Below are 11594 nucleotides of genomic sequence, written 5' to 3'. Positions count from 1 at the left end.
AGGTCAGGACATTGAGGCACACCATTTGTGTTAGGAACCAAGGTCATAGAAATAGCAAATTGGTGGATCCAAAGTCGTTGCCCTTAACCTCTGCACTGTATTGCCTTTGGAAGAAAAGTACTTTGTGGAAGGAAGGAAGAAAGGAAGGACTCCGCTCTCTATCAGAAATGGAAGGAAAGGGATCATTTCCAGGGCTAATCATGGCAGGCTGTGTGGTATTTGTTCTGGATTGGGAAGGAAAGGTAGGATTTCAACAGACAAAGACGAAATTCGGGAGAAGGACTAGTATGAGCTAAGGCAGAGGGAAAGGTACGTGTTTTCTAGAGATGGCAGAGCTTCCAGACTGACAGGAGCTTCTGTTGTATGTAAGAGCGATGGGAAAAGCCGCTTCCGCTTCCTGGTCTAATCTCAGAGCTGAATTATTGCAGAAACCTCTCTCATCCACCATCTCCCCCTTTTCTGTTCTACCTCCAGATTCATTATTTCAGTCCACTTTCACCATTTTAGTTTCCTGCTCAAAAAATTTTTTTTCAGAAAAGCATCAAAATTGTTTAAATGGAGAATTTGTTAAGTGAATTAAACTGTATCCATCGTACAATGGACTACCATGACGTGAGTTTTATAAAGGATAAGGTAGATTTATATATAGTGACTCTACAAATGTCCTCAATATATTGTCAAGGAAAAGCTAGTTACAAACCGGAAGCCCTTTTATCTGATGCTTTTGGAACTGGTGGTTAGTTGTTAACTGAAAAATTCGATTATACAATGCATGGTTTGGTTTTTGTTTTTTAAAAATAAGTTTATTGTATATTATAAGCATTTTTTTAAATTTAAGACTTATAAATGTTAATTCCTTCAGTCTTTTGAGATAGCTTCAGGATTTTTCTGTGATTATAGGGCCTCTTGTTGAAGTGCTTCTTGGAGTGATTTGTGCATCCTGCTTTTAGCAAATCATCTATAATTTCTCTTAAATGTTTCCTTAAAGTGGAGCAATAACTGGAAGACACTTCTGAAGCAATCTGAATGCAAAATTTTTCTCAGTGTATGTAATTTTTACAATCACAGATTTCTCACCCATACCTAATTTAACAATTTTTTAGCAACTTGCCTTTAACAAGCTTTTCCAAGGCATTCAACTTAGTTTTCATATAAACATCTCATTTTTTTAATACAGAAGGAACTTTTTAAAATCTATTTTTATTTATAGTGGTTAACATTTGCAAATCTCAAACTCCCTAATTTGTCTCTTCCCACCGCCTTTCCCCCGTAACCATAAGATTGTTTACTATGAGAATTTGTTTCTTGTTTTGTAGATAAGTTCTTGTTCTCTTTTTTCTTTTTTGCAGATTCCACATATGAGTGATATCATATGGTATTTTCTTTCTCTTTCTGGCTTACTTTACTTAGAATGACGATCTCTAGGTCCATCCATGTTGCTGCAAATGGCATTATTTTTTTCTTTTTTTTATAGCTGAGTAGTATTCCATCATATAAATACACCACAACTTCTTTATCCAGTCATCTGTCAATGGACATTTAGGTTGCTTCTATGTCTTGGCTACTATATATAGTGCTGCTATGGACACTGGGGAGCACGTGTCTTTTCAAATTAGAGTTTCCTCTGGATACATGCCCAGGACTGGGATTGCTGGATCATATGGTAAGTCTATTTTTAGCTTTTTGAGGAATCTCCATACTGTTTTCCATAATGGCTGCACCTAAACATCTCTTTTATCTTTATACTCGTATTTCATAAATTTTCAAAATGTAACTAAATTGTAATAAAAAACATCAATTGTATAAATAAGTGGAATGAACCCAATTGACATTTGGTAGGTAGCTCAGTTGGCAGAAACAAAACTACCCAGAAGCTCTCAAAAATAGCCTCCTAGCCAAGTTTAGCATGCCGTGGGTATCAGTAAGTACTTTTTTTGGGGGGGGTGGAATTAGATTTGTTTGTTTGTTTGTTTTAAATGGAGGTCCTGGGGATTGAACTGAGGACCCCGTGCATGCTAAGCATGTGCTCTACCACTGAGCTCTACTCTACCCCTTCTCCCCTGCCACCCCCATCCCCCACAGGACTTGGAAGAGTCCATTAAATAGGAACTAGAGAGTAACTATATATTTTTGCATAAATTATGTATGTTGTAGTGATAGTTACACCACTATAATTATATTTACTAAGAATCATTGGAGTGTACATATGAAATGGGTGAATTTTACAGTATATAAAACTTACCTTACTAAAGCTGTTCTTTAAACAGCTGTGTATTCATGTATTTCTAGTGATTTTGACTGAAAAGCTGAAGCATTGATAAGAAAAAAGAAAGAAAATAAATATATAAAAATATCAGGGGACTGTTAAAAGTGATATTCTTGTGGCTGTATTAAGTTGACTGAAAAAAAAAAGCACAATATGAGAGTTGTGAATTCAGTTTTATTGGGAGGGAAAATGAGGGCAATAGCTGGTGACAGCCTCTCAGATAGTTCTGAGGAACTGCTCTGAAGAGGTAAGGGGGGAGGTCAGCATATATGTGATTTTGGTGAAGGGGGATCTGTGCATTCAAACACACATTTTGGCAGAAGGTTGCTGCTAGTCACAAGAAGGTAGTTGCCAGTCACAAGGAGCCAATGTCTCTGCTAATTTTCTAGGTACATAAAATCTTCTCCTGAAAATATCTAACTATCTGGAGTCCTGTTCTGCCAGTTTTTCCCAAAGCACAGAGCGCCTTATTCCTGATCTCCACTCTGAACTCCTTTCAGGGTCTGTTGAAGGTCAGTGACTGCAGTGGCAGGTGACTTCATTCTTGTAGTGCCAAATGGTGAGTGACAATTTTTAGTTGGCAATTATAAGGAATTTCATTTTTTACTTTATACACTTCTGTATGGTTTGAATTTTTACAGCAAGGATACATAATTTTTACTTTATTTTTCCCAGGTCTCCCCCCAACCAGTTTCATTGAGATAGAATTACAACATTATATTAGTTTAAGGTATACAACATAATGAATAATACATGTATAGTTACATAACTTTTATAATCAGAAAAAATATATACATATATATACACCAAAAATTATTGTACTTCTAGCTTGAGATAATGTAATAAAACTTCCTCATAGACTCTGTTTCCACCAATATCTAAGAAAGTTTTAAGAGTTAAAATTTCATCCAGAGCAAACAACAGGTAACAGCTCAGTATTTTGAATGTCAACGAGTGGCAGTCAGGGTAAGAAATAGAAGATTCTGGTCTGGAACATGTCACAGCTTTGAATCCTGCTTCCATTCCTTCAACACTCATACTGTCAGGTCCACAAAATCCTGGAAATTAACACATACATATGCACATATATTCCAAGAGAAAAGAAAATTAAGTAGTTTCCTTATCTTTTATCTCTTCTCTCTGGAAAAGTGAAAATGGCTACTGGGGAGAAGAAGGTGAAGTGAAAAGTGAAGAACTGACTGTCTTTCAGTCACAGTGAAGATTCCAGAAAGGCATACTGAGTTGGGAGAGGCTCCGAGGATTGAGGCTCTTTCCCGTTGGAATGGGATACACCCAGTAGAGTGAATTCTGGAATAGACACAGAACATGAGAAGTAATTGCAGAATATTTGAATTCCCCTGAGTTCTGCCTGTCCCCTTCTCCAGACAAGCTTATAAGTCATAGAAGAATTGCATACAGCATAAAATAGCCCTCAAACTGCTGTTCGTTAGGAAAACCAAACCAGTTTCAGATCAAGTGGGAAGGAAGTCAGGAAGCAAGTAGAGAAGATTCACCCCAAGTGATTTGAGCACTAGAATAACCTAAAAAAAAAAAAAAAAAAAAAAGAGCTCAGTAGACTAAACTTAGAAATGAGATAATAAAACAACTGAAAGAGATGCATAGGGAAATCGCACATCTGATAAAGCACAGACCAAACCAGTGTCATTAAAGAACTAATAAATACATCAAAACAGTAAGGGACACAATAGACATGTATGGAAATTGAATTATTGATGTGGGGAAAGGCTTGAAATAATCACCATAAAGGCAAATGAAAAGCACAAAGAGATTAAAACAATCTGAGAGAAGCTAACAGATACAGAAGTCAGACATTGTTAGTGTTCCTGGAGTTGAGATTCTTAAATGGAACAGAAGTATTCAAAATATAAGTACAGAAGTTCCTCTAAAATCATGAATTAATCTGTAGCTTGAAAGGTCAAAACAAGACATTTTGATACAAAATATTTAACCCTGAGACATATTTTAATTAATTTCTTGAAATTCAGCCATCCAGGTAGAAAAAGCAAATCGCCTGTAAGAAGAAAAAAAGTCAGGCCGTCCTCAGATTTCTCAGCAGCAACATTCAGAGACAGAAGACAATGGAGCATTGTCTGTAGAGTTCTAAAAGAACAGAAGTGTGATCCAAGAGTAATATACCTAGCCAAGATGTCATTCAAAAACAAAGGCACTAGGCAGTCCCCACAAATATAAAGTTACTCACAGAAAAGAGAAATACTTGAAAGTGAAATTCAGCCAATTAAGAAAAAGGGCAAAAGTAAGATTTTAAGAATTGAGAAGTCCTGGTAAAAGGAGGTGTGATGATCATTGAATCCATCTGAATACAGAAATAATACTGAACACTTGTGTGAATTATTGTTTTAGAGCATATACTTGTTATGCAGATTAACAGTGTAAAATAATGACTAAGAAATATTGGGTCCTACAGGAAGGGGTTATGGAAAAATAGGGTGAATGTGCTGATATCTTCATCTTATATAGCAGGGTCAACTGATTTTAACTTAAAACATGTTTTTTTTTTTAAAACAACAAGAACAACATATATCAAAACCACTTTTTCTTATCTTAAATTGATATTTTAAGAAATAATGGAGGGGTGGGTAGAGCTCAGTGGCAGAGTGAGTGCTTAGCATGTATAAGGTCCTGGCTTCAATCCCCAGTACCTCCATTAAAATAAAAAGAGAGAGAGAAATAATAGCTCTTGCAGGGAATAAACCCTTATTTGACGTCCAGCTTTTCTTTTCGTTTCTTTTTATTCTGCTAAATTCAAGTCAGCTTGAATTTAATACTTTTGAACTTTTAAATAACACATATGCCATTTTAAAAATTAGCTAGATCTACCTACCTATTTATCTATCTTCCTATCTGTATAAAGTCATGAAAAGATATTTAGAGTGATGTTACCCAAATGTAAATAATGGTTATTTTTAGATAGTGGGTTTTAGGGGTTTTAAAATTTTTTATATGTGCTTTTTTTTTTTTTTTTGCATTGCTTAAATTCTTTATAATGAAATTGTTTATTTTTTTTTAAGAACAATGATCTGTTTTTTGTTAAAACAAAGCAAAATGAAAAACTTTCAGCACTTTTCCCCCATCTTCAGGATATGCTCGAAGCATTTGTATTCAAAATAAAAACCCCAACTATTTTCCCAAATCTATCTCCCTTTACTCCCACATTAACAGGGCTGATCTGTAAGAGATGTCCCTTGAAAAGCCCTCTCTGCTCCTTTTCCTAAATTGTTTATGCCATCTTGAATGGGCTCACCATCTTTATTCCACCTAGACCAATACAACCCATCGAACAAAGCTCAACCTCTGCTCTATTTCTTCCATGGACCTCTTCAGAGCTCACCCCCTGCCCAGGCATTTTCTAATCAATTAGTTAAAATTATCTGGGTAGGAAATGCCAACAGGATTCTTACTTCCTCTGGATTTGGTTTTAAGAGGAACATTTAGTGTGAGACAAGCAAAGTTCTCTCAATTTAAGTCAATTCTAGGTTGTTATTTTAATAAGTAGCTTCTGACACTTACTAATATTATAATAGAAGTGGGAACTGGCCAAGTCCCAATTTCTTTGTAAGTTCAAAGAGAACTGAAAGTTAAAAGATACACATCCACCCCTGAGGAGGCAGGGAACAATGGGAACATCGAGCAGTGTCTGAACGCTCATAGGTTTCAGTTTTCTTTTTTGCACACAAGAAATGAAAACACGTTTTTACAGATTAAAAACTTTAATAAAGTTGCGTGGTATTAAAACACATGCTTATTGAGAATCAAGATCTAGATACCTACTGGCTTTCCAATAAAATAAACAGAAATTTCGCCAAGTGACCACATAGTAAAATTCTATAAATATTAACTGTAGAACCAAGTAGTGTGATTAGATCCTTAGTGATGGAAATATATTCCCATATCACCAAACTCTGTAACTTTGAAGGGTTGCAGAGTTTTGTATTATCAGAATGTTGGGAATCTTCAATTTTTTTTCAGGTTTTTTTCACTTTGTTCAATCTTATACCTCTATTACTTACATCCCATATGGTCCTCTTTGTTAGAGTCCATTTTCAGTTTTGCTGAAGTATATCTGTGAGCAATTTTTCCACATAGAATATACGGTATTAAACATTTTGAGTTCTTACCTGTTGTTTTGCTCTCACATTCAGTTGGCAGGTTGGCTATGTATATAGAATTCTGACAAAGACTCTTTGATCAAACTTAAGGCTACTCTGAGCCCTCTTTTTGACTATGCCTCATCTTTGGGCTCTGACCTCAACTTGCCTAGTCCAATTTTAGCAAGAATCCTGCTAAGTCAGTTTAGCAAGAATTCCCCTATTCTTCATATCTGATCACCATTGATATCTGATGAAGTTACTCATTCCTCACCCTTGATATCTAAGTCCTTGGTCTGCTTTTTTAGCAAGAATCTTGTTAGACAAGTTTATCAAGACTCCCCCTACCCTGATGTCTCTCCTCTTAGTAATTTTCATCCACTGACTGCCCCACCCACTCTGCTTTTCGCCCCCCTGTCTTTGCTGTATTTGGAGTTGAGCTCCATTTTACCACAGCCTCTCTCCCATGTTGCAAAAGTACTAAATGAAACCTGTCTTCACTGTCTTTAACTAGTGTCTGGCTCTGTTTCTCTTTAACTACTCTAGGTTCAAATAATTCCTCCCTCGTAACTTTGAAGACATTTGTTGCAAATGATGACATCTCATTCCTTCATAAGAGAAGCTGTTTTGTTTGCTTGCCTTTTTTCTTATTTGAATGTCAGGTTGCCCTCATATTCCTATATAGGGGCCTAGCTTGAGTTTCCTCTGCATGTGTGTTTTTCTAGTAGGAGTGTACCTTAACGTTGAGCTCTGTATGAGCAGGAAGTGAATATCATATCATCAGTCAGCCTTCTTTGTGGGGCGCATGGGGAGTAGGGTGACAGTCTAGTGACCTCTATAACTGACTCCATCAGGAGGGTGGAGTGCATTATGTGAATCTTTCGAGTAAAGCTTCTATCTCACTCCCCTTTCTTTTATACAAGTCTGATCTGCTTTTTGTTAGGCTAAATATTCTCTCTAGGAGCCTGCTCCAGGCAAATCCCCACTGTCTTCAAAGAGCATCTATGCTGTGATTAGCAGACAATCCCTTAAAAGGAAGTGGTTAGGAAGTTCTTCCTTTGATGGATGACTGTGTAGATTGTCTGGAAATTCACCAGTGGGGTTCAGGTTACTGCCAGGCAATGAAAGACATTCAGATGAGATTTGGAAAGCAAATGAGAAGCAGAAGCTATATATTATTGCTCCTTGGGCAGCAGCAGGAAGACAAGAAGTTTTGCAGTAGCCTCCAAGTAGTTCCCCACAAACTGCCTGCCTTGGTGCTGTGTGCAGGAGTAATCATTGCAGTTCCTAAAACTTCTGACTCTTTGAAGGCTAGTGGCAAGTCCGAGAGGAAAGGATGAATTTCCCTGACCTTCAATCCTCCAGCCCTTCTGATGGTTTGGTAAAATAGCTATGTCTCTGAAATAAATTCCTTCCTGCTTGAAATATTTAAAATGGTTTCTGTTTCCCTGACTGATCCCCAACTGGCACAGTGACAAAGCCAAGGAGAGCTGGGAAAATAAACATGTCTTAAGACAAAATTGGCTAGAGAAGGTCCCATGTGGTGAAGGCTGGAGGTGGCAGCTCTGAGAGAGAGAAGAAAGGATTGAATCACTGGGGCTCACAGCAAAGAACAAAGAGCTCAAGAGCCCTTCAAGAAGAAGGTGACAGGGAGGGTTGCTTTTAAACTGTGGGGACACATCTTTGTTTACTACTATATCCCTAGTGCACAGTACAGGCTTGACACAGAATTGGTGTACGGTAAAGGCATTTAGTAAATGCATAACCCAGTAAAGAACTGTGCCTTTCTTTGTGTTTCAGTTAGGTTGCTTTTGGTTGCAAATAATAGAAAATCCAACTCAAACTGGCTTAAGCAATAAAGGGAATTTACTATTCCACATAACTGAACATTTTTCAGAGCTTTGCTGAAACTTGGTATCAAAATTTCAGGCAATCCTTGATCTAGTAGCTCAAGAAAGATCTAATTTATCTTCATGCCTTAGCTCTGCCTTCTAAAATGTTGGCTTCCTCATAAGACTAACTTCTTTTTTGATTGATTGATGCCCATAGCGCCAGGGTTACATACTTTCTCTATCACATCTTATAGAAAACATGGGGTCTTTATCCTAGCATTCCTAAAGAAGATATGATTGGACTGGATTAGATTACATGCCCACCCTTGGACCTGTCATTGTGGTCAAGTGTGCCTGGATCTGCTCCACCCCTGCGTTAGAGTCAGCTTCCCTGGACAAAATGAATGCTATGAGATGAGACAAAAATGTCTTCCGTTCTTAATATCTGGTCTGCTCAACTTTGTTGCCAATTCTTGGAAGGACCCACATCTCTGTATAGCTGAGGCTGGGCACAGGAACTACCTGCAGTGGGAGTCACTGAATAGAGGTGGATTTTACAATGGGTAAGATACATCCAAATGACTCCACTTAGTGAGAGAGGATATCATCTGTCTCAGTGACAAGCCTCAGCCAGTCTCTGAGCAAAGATGTTCATTCCCTGGATACAGTGCTGATAAGGAATGGGACCTGCCCCTGCCCTAGCATCTGACCCACAAGAGGCAAGGCCTGGTCTTCAGAATTTCCTGTAGCTACTGAAGTGAGTGATCTAAAACTCTAGACCCCACTTCCTTTTACTACTCCAGGAATTAGCTCAGTAATTTATTCTCTCTCACTTCCACATCATCAGAATTTCCCTCTCTACTTGATAGTTTCCCTGAGCATACGAACCTGCTGTAATACCGCCTATCTTAAACATGTACCTCCCTTGACTCTCACACCGTCTTCTGGGTATTACCCCATTTCCCAGCTTCTCTTTACAGACAAAGAAGATCCCTTTTAAAGTTGTGTACACGAGAAGTCTGTATTGCCTCTCCTCTCATTTTCTCTTAAACCCATTTTAATCAAGTTCTTATGCTTGTAATTCCACTAAACTGCTCTCATCAAGGTCACTCTTGATCACCGCTTTGCTAAATCCAAGGTTTATTTTTCAATCTTCACCATTCTCAGCTTCTCAACCACATTTGGCAAAAAGTGATCATTCTCTCCTTCTTGAAATCCATTTTCACTTGGCTTCCAAGACCCCACTTCCACACTTTCCCTCCTATCTCCCTTGCTGCGCCTTCTCAGTTCCCTCAGCTGGTTCCTCTGGATCCCAGCCTGTAAAGGTAGAATCACAAATCAGTACTCTAATCTCATCTCTATTTACACACACTCCCTGGGTAATGTAATTTGCTTAAAAACAATCTATTACATACAGAAGTATTTACAAGAAAAGCAATACATATCCAGAATTTGCTTTAAAACACTCCAGCCCAGGGAGAAGCAGGGGAGGATGGGACAAGACAAACAAAATATTAATAATTGATGAAGCTAGGTGACAGTTACATGGATATTCATTATGTTATTCTCTCTACTTTTGTATATGTGTAAATTTTCTCTGTAATATAAATAAATAAAAGTGCAATCTATATATGGAACACTTCTGTAATTATGCTTCCAGTCCTGACTTTTTTTCCTCAAACTCCAGGTATGTATTTTCTTTCTTTAAAAAAAATTTTTTTTTATTGATGTATAGTTGATTTACAGTGTTTTAGTTTCAGATGTACAGCAAAGTGATTCAGTTATACATACATACATACATACATACATACATACATACATACATACATACTTAGATTGATCGATCAATCGATTGATCTATTCTTTTTCAGGTTCCTTTCCATCATAGGTTATTACAAGACATTGAGTATAGCTCCTTGTGCTACATAGTTGGCCCTTGTTGGTTATCTATTTTATATGTGTTAATTTCAAACTCCTAATTTATCCCTCCCTCCTTTCCTCTTTGGTAACCACAACTCTGTTCTCTATGTCTGTGATTCTATTTCTGTTTTGTAAACAAGTCCTTTTGTATCATTTTTTAAGATTCCACTTATAAGTGATACCATATGATATTTGTCTTTCTCTAACTTATTTCACTTAGTATGATAATCTCTAGGTCCATCTATGTTGCTGCAAATGGCATTATTTCATTTCTTTTTATGGCTGAGTAATATTCCATTGTGTTATATGTATATATATACACACACACCCACACACACCCCACATCTTCTTTATCCATTCATCTGTCGATGTGCATTTAGCTTGCTTCCATGTAGACATGTATTTTTCAACTGGCTATTCAACATTTCTACCTGATTGTTTAACAGTCATCTCAAACTCAACATGCCTGAAATGAACTCTGATCATCCTTGTCTCCACTACAACCCTCCTCACCCCACCCTCAAAACCCTATTCCTCTCCAAGGGTTTACTTTCTCTGTAAATGACATTACATTCACTGAGTTTCTCAGACCAAAAGCTTTGGAGTCATCTTTCACTCCTCTCTTTCTTTTATAATCCACATCCAACCTCATCAGCAAAATACATTAGGAATCTGGCAACTTCTCACCACCTGATCACCTTGTCCTAAAATCTATTCTGTTTGAGATTAATATAACCACTTCAGCTGGTTATGATTAGTATTTGCATGGTGATTCTTTTAAAAAATAATCCTTTTAATTTTAACTTATTTTTCTCATTTAAGTAAAAGGGATATCTCTTATACACAGACATATGTGGGTCTTATCTTATGACCATTCTTGTCTGTCATTTCTCCCCTGAGCTACTGCAAAGGCCTTGTAATGAGTCTCATTACTTTGGCCCTTGCAATTTGTTCTCCACCAGCAGCCAGAGTGATTCTTTGAAAATGTGAATCAGATCATATTACTCCTTCCTCTCAAGTTTCCAATAAGGTCTCACCACACTTAGAGTAAAACCCAGTATCCTTATGATGGCCTGCAAGGCCTTACATTATCTGTACCCAACCTCCAGCCTCGCGTCCCTGCCTGCTACTCTCACCCCTCTCACTGTCATTCCCTGAGCTCCAGCACACTGGCCTTCTGCTACTCCAGGAGCCCACCAAGCAGACTCCCACCTCAAGATATCCTTCTTCCTGAAATGCTCTTCCCCCAAGTGTCTGCATGGCTGACATCCTCCTTTCATTGTCATCTCTGTTCAGTGGTCACCTGTGTAGAGCTTTAAACAGTCAATGTATGTAATACACTGTTATAATTATCTCCTTTCCTGTTTAATTTTCCACCTATTATACTATACATCCATTGGTTTGTTACTTGCTTTGTGAGCTACATAAGAGTGAGAACTTCGTCTTGTT

The sequence above is a fragment of the Camelus bactrianus genome, chromosome 13 (assembly GCF_048773025.1).
Source record: "Camelus bactrianus isolate YW-2024 breed Bactrian camel chromosome 13, ASM4877302v1, whole genome shotgun sequence".
Taxonomy (NCBI): domain Eukaryota; kingdom Metazoa; phylum Chordata; class Mammalia; order Artiodactyla; family Camelidae; genus Camelus; species Camelus bactrianus.
The sequence above is the reverse complement of the archived record's forward strand: the minus strand, read 5'-3'. Positions refer to the sequence as shown.